Source organism: Aythya marila (genome assembly GCF_965140915.1).
Source record: "Aythya marila genome assembly, chromosome: 15".
NCBI classification, from domain to species: domain Eukaryota; kingdom Metazoa; phylum Chordata; class Aves; order Anseriformes; family Anatidae; genus Aythya; species Aythya marila.
In genome coordinates this window covers 4847042-4861144 of record NC_139056.1, presented here as the reverse complement: position 1 = coordinate 4861144, position 14103 = coordinate 4847042, and the positions used below count along the sequence as shown (strand labels likewise).

The 14103-nt window shown below is 58.8% G+C and overlaps 1 protein-coding gene across 12 annotated transcripts in view; it reads right to left on the bottom strand.

Moving 5' to 3' along the window:
* CAPN15 (calpain 15) overlaps positions 1-14103 on the bottom strand; it is a 44498-nt gene that overhangs the window by 15707 nt on the left and 14688 nt on the right. The window lies entirely within an intron of this gene.

Here is a 14103-nt window from a genome sequence, read left to right as displayed (position 1 = left end):
TAATTGTTGCTGGAGAGCAGCAACAATTAATTCTTTTTGTTCCCAGGGGAGGAGGTGCTGCCCACGGAGCCGAGTCCCTCTCGCAGAGCCAGGCAAGGGCCATCAGGCTGGGTCAGGGGAGGTGTCAGCAGACGGACTGGCAGAGCAACACAGAGGAGCTCAGCAGGGACTTCCCAATTTTTCCTGACTTCTAGAGGAGCATCAGTGGAGAAAAGCAGCCTCTGATTCATGCCTCGAAACCTCCGAGGCTACAGAAGTGCTTGCACCATGCAGTCAGGGCAGGTTGCTTCAGTATTTCCAAATCCTGCCTCTTCAACTCCTCCAAAGCAAGCCAAGAAAATAAAGGGGACTGAAACACCAGCGACCATCACCCAACACAGAGGTGCAGCCGGAATTACAGCGCCAGGAGGGAGCTGCCCCTCTGCGCTCCCCTCCCGATTTCCACCATCGCCGTTCTTCAGCTGAGCGAGAGGAGAGGCCACAGGGAGCCCTTCCCCACGCTCACCCCTGCTTTGTTGGAGGCTCCTATCAAAGCAAGGACGGGAAGCAGGGCACCGAGGCTGCTGCAATGTCACCCACGTGCCCGCAGAGCAGGGCCCCGGCTGGCACCCCAAACCCGCGAGCAAAAGCAGCAGCACACTGCAGGAGCAAGCACCGAGCTGCTTCAGGAGGCCAGACTTATCCCAGGGAAACTCAGCTCCAGAAGGGACTTCTGGAGGTTTCCAGACCAACCTCCTGGCTCCTGGCTGGGTCTCGGAGAAACCCTTGCCAGGCAGATCCTCCAGGGCAGGCCGGGGCTGGGGCTGTGGGCTGAGCTCCAGCGGCACCGCTCTTGTTCCTCAGGTCTGCTGGAAGGGAACCACGGTGGCTACAGCTGCAGAAATTCATCCTTTTGCTGAAGCAGTTGATGAAATAAAGACTTTTTGAACCTTCCGTGCTAATCTTTGAGGACTCCGGAGTTTCGTTATAGATTTATACCTGCCCTCACTACAGAGTTACTCCAGGACAAACCCAACTGGCTTGCAGGAAGCCAGCTTGGATGGGGGGGGACAAAAGGCAGCTGAGGGACCAGCGTGTCCCACTTGTCACACCCTGCCCCAGGCAGGGCTCCCCGGCCTTCGGGAGGTCCCAGTGCAGTGCTGGGGCTTCTGGCAACTGCTGGGACAGGGCGATCACCCCTGGGCAGAACCCAGCATCTTCCCCTGCTCACAGCTGGCACTGATGCAAGGCAACTGGACTTGTTCTGGGCAATAAAGCAGCGGCGGCACAGGCGGGTTGTTCATCAAAGTAGAAGGGAGGAAAAAAAAAAATCTAATTTTACAGCAGAAAACCATGCAAGGGTGAGCACCTGAAGGTGAACGGGGCCATCAGAGACCCGTAACAGCACGTAACCCTTCCCTGAGAGCGCCAAGGGGCTCGGACAGACACCACGGGTTTTCCAAGCTGCTGAAACACCCCGGTTTGTGGGAATTTCTCAGTCCCATTGCACCAGATCTCCTGTGGGTTCTTGCAGTTTCCACGCTTTTCCCACGCTGGACACAGCTGGCAAAGTGCTCAGACAGCTCCGCTGTGCTTCACTGGCCAGGGAGAGAAGAGGCTACAAGTTTTAATAAGAAGGTTCCCAGGGGAAAACAGAACTGCACTAATGAGAAGCCTGACAGGAAAAAAAAGAAAAAAAAAAAAACAACACACAGGCCCCAGCTAACTGGAATTGATTCAGCAGGGTATTTCTGTAGCAGCCAACAAAACCACAGAAACTGCTCTCCAACTGCAGCTCTCCCTGCCGCTTGCTTTGCAGGCACCTCCTATAACCAGGGCTCGCCTGCCCTAAAACAGACAGATGTTAGGGGTGAGGGGGGCAGTTTGCCACAGGATGGGGGAGAAACGATTTCCAAGGCAATGTCAGCGAGTCCAACTGCTCGCAAAGGATGCGAGTGGAGCAGAGAGGGTGCTCCCCGACCCTTCGCTGGCTGTGCCAGAGGAAAGCCCCAGGAAAGCTGCTGAGAGCCGGCTGGGAAATGGGCAGAGGCAGAAGCCCAGCAGGGACAGAAGCAGCTTGAAAGCTCCTGTCAGGTGCATCAAAACCTGGCTTGGATGAAGGATGGAAGGTGAGGAGACCTTCATCGCTCGGAGAGTCCTTTACAGGGCTGAAATCCCTGGCTGGGCTTGGCCTGGGAAAAGGAGAAGAGGAGCAGAGTCTTTGAAGGCTTCAGCCCATCTGAATACGTGGGCACTGCAGCTCCTGGCTTGCTGCTGCTGCTGCAGGAACGCGGAGCAGCCCAAAGCAGCCCGGCTGGCAGGAGCACGCCGCACACTCCCTTTGCCCGGAGGGTGCAGACACCCAGGCAGCAGCATCCCGACCCGGCGTGCTGGAGACGTTTATCAATCTCCACGCGAAATCTTCAAAGCAGAATCCGAATCTGGAAGGCTTGCCCCGTGAGAAAAACAGGAGGTGCATCATTAGCCTTCGGTATCCCTTAATTGCTTGGGTGTCAGAAGATGCTATCTGGGAAGGAAACCAGCTCGGCCAGCACAGCGCCCTGCAGAGACAGGGCCATGCGCAGAGGCTCCTTTGTAGAGAAAAGGTTACCCAAATTTCTGCCCGAACAACAAGAAGAATCCCTGGGGATATGAAAGAAAGAGGCAGAAAGTGTTTCAAGGAGGCTGGCGAAGTCCAAGCCCTGCCTTTGATCAAACGCTGTGAGCTTTTGCAAGCCCTGGGCTCCCTCCCTTCAGAAGAGGGAGCGGGTACGTACCCTCACCACGCCTGCTAGTGCTGCTGCTGGTCCTCAGCTCAGCTACTTCATTTAGTTTTTCCTATTTATTTTTTCCTAAATTTTCCTATTTTTGGGGTATCTGAGGAGATTAAGAGCAAACAGTATTAAGATCCAATCGCATCCAAGTCCTGCACCCCGAGGAAGATTTATGTGCCATTAACTCAGCCCAGCATCTCACCCTGGCTTAAACAGGTTTGACAACGGCTTAATAGATTGATTTTGCTTGAGGTGGTGCTGAATTAACGACCTCAATCCATGCCTTGCCTTATACAAGTGCATTTCCTCACCGACTTTGACTAAAATCCACATACAGCGGATATTTGAATCCACTTAAGGGCAAACACACAAGAGGAGGTACACTGGTTTTACAGTTTTATTCCCAGTTTCATGAAATTGGAGAAATTTGGGTGTAGAAGGGCTCCCTACTGACACCCCGCTAGTGCTAAAAGCTTTGGGAGCGCCTCAGCGTGCGTGCAGCCCCACGAAAGCTGCACTTTCAGAGCAAAAAGGACCCAAATCCTCCAGCAAACAGCACAACAAGCCAAGAACTTACTTTCTTATTGCTAAAAAAAAATAAAATCTTTTTCAACAGATCAATAAGGCTCACCACAGCCACGCACAAGAGCCCTTGTGCTGCACCATCCTCGGCATCCTTACAAATGCTGGAGCCAGCAGAGAGCCCAGGCCTCCAGCAGACCGACAGCGCCGTCGCGCTGGGTGCCGCGGCTTCAGCGTCCTCAAGGCACAGAGCAAGGATGCACGTGGGGAACGTGAGCTTTGGCCTGATAAAATTTGGTTCAGTTACCTTGCATTTATTTTTTTTTGCTTTTTTAATCCTTACACTCCATCTTTGGACTGAAGAGTCTTCCAGAAAGTTTCCCACTTAAAATAAAGTCACCCAGCAAAATTTACAAGCAACAGAAATGGGGGAAGGTTAAGACTGAAGTAAATCCCATAAATGAAGACGATGTGTCTTACAGGCAGGCTACTAAATGAACTAATTACCTGCTCACAAGTTGGCTTTTATAAAAAGCCTCGATAAAACGTTCTGAGAGGCGCCGTACGTCAGCTGCTGGCCCTTCAGACCCCCTGAACGCAGCACGAGCGAGACGCCGGCTGCACACACGTGCCGGGGGGTGCCCCCGAGCCCTGCCTGCTCCCTGATGTTGAGAACAAATCCGGTACAAACGTGTGCTGCCGCTTCCACATGCTCACCTCAACGGCCCCAGCAGGAGGGAATCTGCAATTACTCACGCGTGGAGGAGGCTGAGTGCTGCTGAGGAAAGGAAGGTAAATGAAAGACTTCAAACTCTGAAAAGATCCCCTTGGTTAGGAAGGAACAGTTCAGAGGCCGGGCGGGGAATCTGAAACCTGAGCACCCCGGGGCTCCTTAATGTGGCAGGAGACGAGATCCCTGCAGAGCAGTCATGGCCCTGGCACCAGCAGCTCGCTGAGGACTGACCGAATGGCACCGAGTTGGTCACACACCCAGCAGGGAGCAGCAAGGACACCGCAGCCCCTGGGACAAGCTCTGGCACCAGCCTTCCATGGAGCAAGGTCCTTCACTCCTCAGCGTGTGCCAGGAAGGGGCTGGGTGAGACCAGGAGCACAGGAACCCCAGGACAAAAGCACCCAGAGCATCCTGCAAGGAGAAGCCCTGTCGCATGCTGGGGACAGGCTCTGCTCTTGAAATCCCGAGGGCTCCCTGCTGGTCTGGCCCCAGCTGTGACCAGTTTGATGCTGAACATCACGCAGGTGCCTGAGAAACTTGGTGGTCCCATCAGGAACAAAAACCTGCAAGCCCCCGCTGAAGTTTCGTGCAAGATGCAGAGAAATCAGGGGAGGGGAAGAACACCAGGGAGAGGATTTACAACCACCACGCCAGAGCCAGGAGGACACGCTGGGGAGAAACAGCCGGAAAGATTTTGTTTGTTCCTGCTGCTCTTACACCAACTCATTTCACTACCAAAGGGCACAGAAGTTGGTAACAGCAGTGAACCAGGAGATCCCAAGAAGTGCAACGCCTCGGAGCATCAGCAGCAGTCACCAAACGGCACCCGGGGAAGCTGCAGAACATCCTCTTCACCAGGTTCCTTTTGCCCATACAAAAAGTTTGCCAAACAAACCAAAGCAGCAGGACTCAGCAGCTCGGTGCCCTTTGGAACGGAGGGGGCAGAGAAAGGCTGGGGGTTCCCCGAGCCCTGGGCCTAACGAGCGAGGCGCTGGCAGAGGGAGGAAGCAGAGCCCCGAGCCTCCAGCTCCTGAGCTGTGGCTGTAACCTGGCCGTCATCCTGCCCCCCTCGCACAACTGCTGCCAAAGGGGGAAGCTCCTCAGGACCCCAAGACCACCGAGCTTGGTGGTAGCAGTGTCCCACGCAGCTCCCAGCCGTGCTCAGGGCACTGCAGGCAGGACCTCGAGCGTCCTGGCAGAAGGAAAGGCAGCGAGGCGGCGTGGTCAGCTGCCAGTGGCTGTCAGAGCCCCTTTAGGGTGATTAACGGGCCTTAATGAGAAGCTAAGCCAGCCCTGTGCCTCGGGAAAGCAGCTCCGACTTAATAACCCGGCCAACAAGCTTCGCACTGATCTGCGGGAGGAAAGAAAGATCGCCAAGGGACAGGGGAAAAGAGGTGAGCTCTGGCAAGGGCTGCCAGCCCTGGAGTTCAGCCCACGGTCAGATCAGGGCACGGTGATGCAGCCACCATGGCTACAGGTGGCTGTGGAGGGCGGATCGTCCCGAGCCATTTGCCACCAATGCCCCCGGCCAGCAAGCGCCGCCCGCTCTCACTGTGCCTGAGCAGCTCTGCTCCTTTGGCAAGAAGCAGCCAGAAGGCAGAGCCCAAGGCTGAAATCCTCTCTGCTACCTCAGGAACAGCATCTGCAACCCCTCAGAAGACGAGTGACCCCAGAGGAGGATCTCAGCACACCGAGCAGCAGCTTCGGGCGCTGTCCCAAACGAACAGGGCATCGGAGCTCACGCACACATGCGCCCATTTGCTCTTCCCATCAAGCCCCTGGCTCCAAACACAACTTTCAGGGGCACTTACGTTCACTGCCAGATGTTGGAAAATCATGCAGGGAGGCTCGGAGCAGCCTCCTGCACTGCAGCCACGTTCCTGCCCTTCACCACCATGCTGGGGTGCAGCGGGGCTGAGGGCTCGCGTGGTGAACGGGGCTGCCCGGCCCTGCGGGGACAGCAGAGGCTTTAAAGAGCAGTAAATCCCACCGACCTCACAGCTGGCTCCAGCCTTTCTCCCTCCTGGATCCACCTCCTCCAGCTCTTCCTCTTCCCGGGTTATTTCAGGGCAGAGAGACGAACGCAGCACGGCACCGAATTTGTTGCTGCATCAGGCTCCTTCGGGCAGGCTCTGCGCTCCTCGCAGGCTCGGAGGGAGGAAGAACGAGGGGGGAGGCAGAAGCTGCCTCAGGTGCTGCTCGGGCTCGGGGCAAACGGCCCGGCATCTCCTCCACGCACCAGGCTGGAGAAGCGATTTCTTCTGACAAACGGCGAGAGCCTGCAGCAGGGTGGGCCCCTGCTGTCACAGCCGGTGTTCCACACAGAGGCTTACGGGCTGGAGCGGCGAGGGGAGGGTCCGGGCAGCCGAATGCTCCAGGCAGCACTCACCCGGGGAGATCTCAGCGACTCGGAAGAAGCTGAAAGCTGCTAAAGAGCTGCCTGCCTACCCGGGGTGCCGGGGGCAGCAGGCACAGCATGCGCTGGACACGGCGCTGGGACGCACAGCGGGATGGCTCAGCACCCACCTCTGTCCTGGGGGGGTCACAGCTGGAGCCTTGGGGTCACTTCTGGAGCCTTGGGGTCATTTCTCAAGCCTTCAGCCTCAGAAGGGATCAAACCTTGGGCATGGGGGCCTCTGGGGTGAGAGCCAGAGCTAAGGGGCGCCCCGCAACACGGCACCGGGAGATGCTCACCCGGGCACCAAGAGCTTATCAGAGACAGCCCAGCTGGCTGCGCAGTGTGCACGGGCCGGGAGGTCAGGAACTAAAAGTTCCTTGTTTGTAAGGGCTCTGTGATGAGAAGAAGGGGCTGGGACACCAGGTGGCTCCTGGGGAGCAGCACAGAAGCCCGCTGGAAGCAACTGCAGTCTCTGTTTGGTCCCCAGCAAACACACAGCTAGGGCTGGGCCCTTCTCGCCTTGCAGCGCCCGCCTGCCCGATTACCTTTCCGCCAAGCGCCTGGGGAGGTTCTAGACAGAACCGGGAATGACTTTCCCCCTCCAGCCTCAGAAACACCACCAGCAGCAGGAGTAGCTGAGACCCCTGCCCGCACACACCTCTACATACGGATCCATGCAGCCTGGGGCCTGCAGCGCAGCGATGCTTCTGGGTTCTCCTCCCGTGGGGTGTGTTACCCAGCCAGAGAGCAAGGCACTGACAGGGGCTTGTCGTGCCCAACCACAAAGTCTACACCGAGCCCAGAACCCAAACGTGCATTTCTCAAGCCCTGGCAGTGACCATCCACCATCCTCTAACCCCTTCCTACTCACCAGCTTCATGATTTCCAGCCCTCTGGGGCAGGCCAGCCCAGCTGCCTGCACACAGCGCTGATCTCAGGAATCGAGCAGGTCGAGGACACCGAACTGTTCCCGGCCCAGAAGTCGCGGGGTTTGGCGAGCTGTGAGAGCAGCGTGCCCACTGCCATGCCCCGGGCAGCCACCGCCGGCAGCGCAGCCCTCGCGTGTCCTCCCCAGCCCCCGGGGGAGCGCACATCCCGGAACAGAAAGCAGCTGGAGTCACATCGAGCAGTGCCAGCAGGAAGACGAGAGGCTTCCAGACACTGCTCTGTTTCCGCTGACGCCGTCTTTGTGGGCTCTGCTCCCGCTGCCCCGCACACAGCTCCCCCGTCTGCCGATTTTCCACAGGTGGGAAAACCTGGGAGGTTTCTCCAGTTTTATTTTATTGAAGTAACGGGGGCATATGGTTTATCGCAGCTATTAAGGGGGTTATGCATATACACAAGAAGAATCTTAAGAGAACAAAGCACGCCTCTGAGCCCAGGACTCAGGGAGCTACCGGGACCTGTGCGCACCCCAAAGCCCACGCCTGGCACAGGGCTGGAAAGAAAGGCAACGATGGGCCAATTCCCAAGGCTGCATTGCACAGTAAAGGTTTCCCTGTCCCCAACAGGGAGGGGAGGAGGCAAAGAAAGGAGCAAGCCTCTGAAGTCATTAAGCTGCTCCCTCCAAGGAGCTGGAACAGCGTCAGCCAGGAGGGTGGACTCTTGGGACCCAAGGACGCGATTCCCCGTACGCAGCCACCTGCACTCAAGGGGTATTTGAGGAACCACTCCCAAAGCAACCCCTGCAGGGAAAACAAGTCCGGATGAAGAAGAAGCTCTCTCTGCTGTTTCCATTTCTCTAACTGTCTTTAAGCCAGTTAAGCAATTTCTTTTTGAGTGTGGGTCTGCAGTCTGCCTCCAGGAGCCTGCCCTCCCCGGAGCGCACAGCAGGGCAAGGACAAGACACCTGTCTGGAGTCAGAGCCCCGCCGTCCCTACACACTGCAGGGACTGCTGGCCCCGTGCTTCCCCTCTGCAAATATCGCAGCTATCCCAGGCCCGCAGGATCTCAGGGTTTTCCAGCACAGTTCTGCTCTTGCCTTTCCCCTTTGCACCTCGGTTTCCTCTGGGTACCGAGGCAGAAGCCTTGCTGACCTCCAGCATGCCCATCCTCACAGCTTCCAGCACGTGTCCAGCGTTTTAAGAACACAGCGAAGAAAACACCTTTGAAGCTTCAAAGACTGCAAAGAAGAGGCTAAGATGAAGGCACGGGCTGTACTTCTGTTCTGCTCCCCTAACACCCGGCCTCAGTGCAGCGCAGTCTGTGGAGAACGTGTGTGTTCTGCACCAGAAAGCACCAGCCCCTGCGTGCGCTGGGTAGGCTGGGAGGAACAGGTCTGCTTGCCAGGATGAAGACAAAGACCACCTTCAATAATTTTTAAGAACAAGGAACAACCTCAGACACCACACATGTGAAGAACAGCGACTGCAGCTCCCTCCTGTCCTGTGTTGGAGGCTGTCACACACTCTGCCTTCCAACAGACCAGGTCTCAGCACCCAGTCGAGGCTGGGAGAAGAATTTTCCTGCTGCCGTAGCCCAGACAGCCTGAGGGACACGGCTGGGAAGAGCCAGGCACGGCCAGGATTCCTCCACAGCCCTCACCTCCCGCGTCAGGTCCCTGCTGCGTGGGGAGATGGAGGAGGAGATTTACGGGTGGCCAGCAGCCTGCAGCGCCGCTCCGTCGAGATTGATGCTGCACCTTACAGTGCTGGGAAAACAAAACGCAAAGAGGAGTGGCAGAACAGAAAGAGAGAATGAAAGGAAGGAAGGGGGAGAAATGGATCAGGAGACACAGCGCGGCTCCGAAGCTGTCTGCTCCCATCACTCACAGCTCCACCGAGTAAATCAGCTGCCACTTCCAGCTCTGCGCCCCAGTCCCCGCAGTGCTGAGCCGTGGACTGACTGCGGGGAGGGGTGGGGAGCACAGGCAAAGCCCAGGAGGCAGAATCCCACCCGTCTCCACAGCAGCTGAAAAGTCAGGCTGGATACGAGCGGCACAGGAGGCCTGGGGCAGCTCAGGCTGCTCCCAGGGCAGGGGGAGGGACGCCCCCCCCACCACCACCCCCTGCCTTCCACCTTCTCCTTCCAGCGCTGCTTGGACACAGATGCCATTCCTACACCACGGTCAGAGATGAGCTAAATCACACCCTGCGGCTCCAGGAGATGCAGCTTTGCACACCAGGCCTGCAGGGAAAAGGCTCGAGCAACTTTTGAGAGAGATACCTGAGCTTCTAAAAGCCACCCTGGGTCTTGTCAGAAGGAAGAGAACCAAAGAAAGCAGCATCAGCCCGCACTTCTCAGCGGCACACCGCACAGGGCTCATCCCCTGCCCCTACAAAAGGGCCAGAAGGCAGAAGTGGTGCTGGATTCAGGTCCTTCAGGTGCAAGGAGCCCCTGGTTTCCCCTACAGACACCCCCGCTGGCTGCTCCGAGGAGGACCCCCGGGGAGGTCAGTGTGCCCGGCCGCTCCCACAAAGCCCTAATTCTGCTCTGCAGGACTGGGCGCTGACACACACCCATCAGAATCAGAAGCAAAACCTCCTCAGCAAGCTTTAACAGCTCTGTTACGGGACAGATGGCAGGGAAACACCCCCTGCCCCGAGCCAGCTGCTCCGCGCCGTGCTCTGACACCACCGAAGAAATTCAGAACGGGTGGGCTAGGGGCAGCCACAGCACCCCCGCCCTGCAGCCCTCTCTTTCTGCTCACATCCTACACTCAGGAGCTGTTGCTCGGCCTCAGCTGAGGCAGCCCCTCCGACACGTGCCCTGCTCCAGGGCCAGCCAGCAGAAGTCCCTCCGACTCACACAGCACCCTGGGGGCCTCCAGCCTCGGTCACTCAGCCCCTCGCGCTGTTTGCTGCCTCCTAAAGATGAAGCACGTTGGGGTGAGCGCTCCGACAGGGATCCCAGGCCAAATAAAAGCCCGGGGCAGTTTGTTGGGATGGAGGGAATCTGCTAAAGCCCAGCTCCGAGGGCAGGCTGCCGATCCTTGGGCAGGAGCAGCCAGATGTGCTGCTCGTCATGCGGCCCCAGCCCCGAACAACCGCCCCTCTGTCCCTGGCAGCCCTGCAGCGCCGGGACGGCTCCGCGCGAGGGAACAAAGGGCTGCAGAGGGTTTGCCCAGCACGCGCTGCCCCGTCCCCTCCACGCACCAGCACCGACCTCCAGCCCCGATGGGACCAGCACGGCCTCTCGGGGGCCTCTCGGGGGCCTCTGGGTGCCCAGCGAGCTCAGGGCCAGGTGCTTGCAGCGAGGGCTGGAGGCAGGCGAGGGGGGCGGCAGCTCCACGAGTGCTCCCCTCTCCCTTCCTGAAGCAGCTCCCAGCACCTGACACTTCTGCCCACCCCCATGGGAGGGAAGCAGGAGGCTGCTCTGGCCCCAGCCCCTCTCCCGAGCCCATGACAGACACGTGGGGTTAATGCAGGGCCATCTCCCTCCACAGCAGACGCTGCACAACATCAGTGGAAGGGCCTGGGGCTCTCACCCTGGGTCTTTCACGCAACCCAAGTTGAACAGCCAGTACCCCCCCTTGGAGCACACACACGCACAGTTTCCTACGTTGGTTCCTTCCTCGCAGCCGCTCAGGCAGGCTCCTGAGCTCCCTGCTGTCACCGCACCCATCCGTCAGCTCCTTTGAGAGGACCGGGACTCCTCTACGCCATCCTCTGCCTTCTCTACAGCTCCACAGCTCTAAATAGCCCCAATTTAAACAATTTTGGGGCTCTGAGAGGGAGCGGGCAGCTGGAATAGCCAGCGGGGACAGTGGATGGGGAGCACCGGGAGCAGCCCAGGGTGCTGCCAGCCCCACGGCACCACATGCCCTGCTGGCCAAACCCCGCTCCTGCTGCAGGGTACCTGGGGAGAACCAGCAAGGAAACAGCCACGGGGGCAGCGCTCCCACCAAGCAGGTACCCAGGACCCCTGAGGCATCGTAACCCCACCAAATCCCAGCAGAACACAGCACCACGGCTCCCTGGGGAGCACTGTGCTGCCCGTGGGCACGAGCTCTGCTCAGCGCCATCCCCAGCCACGTCCTGGGCACCGCAGCAGATGGCAGCCCCCTCACAGCTCCGAAGAGAGGGCTCTTTTTCTCTCCTCGCCCCTTTGTGGGTACAGTCAGGGCAGATTTTGGTTATCCTCAGCTCTCCCCCAACCACACACGCCTCTGGTCCTTGTCCAGGAGCTTGGAAGGAGCTGGCGGGTCCCTGCCGGGCCCTGCAGTGTCCTTGTGCAGGTGGGGAGGGATTTGGTTAGCTGTGTGGCAGCGATTCCACCAGCTCGGAGAATATCCCTAAAATCCCCAACCGAGCTCCTCCATGCGTGACCTTGCCTGAGGTTTTGAGCTGCTCCTAAGGCTCGGAGAACAAGAGAAGGGCTGGGAGGGCGGGCGGCGGAGAGGAAATAAGAGCTGAAACCTCTAATGGGTCGAAACGCTGCTATCTTGGGATGAGGAAAAGCTCTTCCTGAGCAAACCGCAGGCAGCTTTCACTCCTGCAGGGTGCAAAATCAACTCTGAGCACACCCAAAGCCGAGCAGGCTGCTGATAAAAAGCAGGGAGCTGCCTGCCCCGACCCCCAGCCTCAGACGGGCTCAAAGCCCCTGCGACAGGATCGTGTGAAGCCACCCGGCCGCACCGACCTCCTCCTCCTCCTCCTGTCCCACACATTTAAGCCGTGTGGTTCCCAAATGCCAAGGCCCCGGCTGGCTCGTGCTGGGAGGGGTGCAGCAAGCGCCCCCCCACCCACTGCCAGCCACAGAAGCGGGTCTCCTCGAACAGCTGCCCTCAAACAGCAGGGAGATTTATTTCTCCACAGCGTTTCAAATAAATAAATAAATAAATCGGTCCCTCCCTCCACGGTCGTTGAGGCCCAGAGGCATTTCATTCTGAAGAGGCTTTTGTAGGAAAACACACAGGCTTTGCGGAATGCTGCGGGGAACGCCAGCTCCCTGCAAAAGGGAGGCACGCGGGGAGCTTCGGCCACATCAAGCGGTGGGCAGAGGCGCCCAGATTCAGCCACACAGATCTTGTGATGCTTTCCTCGAAAAGCCTCTCTTGAGGGGATCAAACCCAAGCAATTCTCGGTGCTCAGAGCCCTGCCACGATGCACCTGAAGGGCTCTGTGAGCCCCACCGGCCGGGTGCTGGCACGCTCACAGCACCAGCAGAGACCCCCCAAAGGCCCACGGGCACCTCTAGCAGTGAAGGGCCCCAACCTCGCGTGGCGACATCAGATCAGCCACCAGGAACTCAACCAGGACAATGTCCCGTGCCCCAGTTCATGAGCGATGGGGGATGGAGGTGCGGTGAGCAGAAATATTCTCTTAAACCTCCCCTGGACGTCAGCTCGGTGCCGTGATCCCCTCCCGACACCAGCCACGTGGCACCGCACCTCGCCGCTGCACGAGGGGCTGGGCACACGGGGAGCCCAGGCCCTGCTGGGCTTCCTCCCCCTCCTGCCACCCCTCTGTGGGGGAAGCTTCCCCCTGCTGCCCACCAAGTACGTGAGCCCCCGTGTGCCCCCGTTTTCCTGCCGAGGACAGGCTGCATCCGTCCCCGAGGCGCGAGACGGAGCCGAGCGGGCTTGGCTCCGTGCTGGCCCGCGGCAGCCAAAGCATTATCGGCTCCGAAGGTGGCCGCAGGCACAGACAGGAAAGCAGCAGGAAAAGCAGAGTCTATCCCCGGCCTGCAGCCCAGCCTCCGATTGACTCCCCAGCACTCCGCTTCCTTCCTGGCTGCGGGACTCTGGGGACGAGGCCATTGAGAGGCAGCCCCACCTCCTCGGGCTTGTTCTAGTTAGTTACCTTTTTTTATATATTTAAAAAAAAGGGCAATATATTTGTCTGTTCCTCTCTGGAAACCAGCCAGCTGCTGCTTGTTGTCCCAGCGGGCTCGCCGTGGGAGCCACGGGCGTTTTGGCCTGAGCTCAGCACCTCTTCTGCACCCGCTGCCAGCACCGCAGCCCGAAGCAGGCTGGCTGCGCGCAGGCAGAGCGGGGCGCTCGGCAGAAATTTCAACGCCTTCCCCAGCTCTCCTCGGGGAAAAGCAGCAGCCTGGAAGGAAGGATCCTGCGGGCAGGATCCCTCTAAGCTGGAGGGGACAAACCTACAGCACCCAGACCGCCCGCCAGCCCCGGTAAAGGCCACAAAGCGGCCCTGGTAAAGGCCTCTTGAGCATCGCCAGGGCCTCAGGCCCACAGCTGAGAGCAAAGACAAGAACCGGTTGCTTTCACACCGCTATCAGCTCAACGAGGGACCCCCAGACAGGGCTACAAAGGAGCAAAGTGCAGCACCACTTGCCTTGGGGTCTCCCCAAGTCGTGCAGCAGACTCGTGGGGACTGGCAGCAGCGATGAGGCAGGAAAACGAGGGCTGCAGCACGGATAGGACGTGACCGTCACAGCAAGTGCTCGCCGTGGAAAGCCACAACAGCTCGGGGACGCTGAGAAGCAAGCAGCTATGCCTAAAAAACCTAGTGGCTCCAAACGGGCTGAAGCAAGTACCAACAGCCGAGCGGGCTGGAATCTACACAGAGCAGGCATTAGGCAACGGCTCCAGCACTGTTAGCACAAAACGCGGCAGCTTCTACAGCCAAGCCCCCAGGCAGAGGATTTTTAGCTGCTGTCGACATACCTCGCAACCTGTCAGAGGCTGAACCAGGACACCCGCCCTCCAGCGTGAAGAAAAACTCCTCACTCCCAAGCGGCTGGCGGGGAAGGGGCAGAGGCAGCGACTCGGGGACACGTCCCGAGATGCTGAT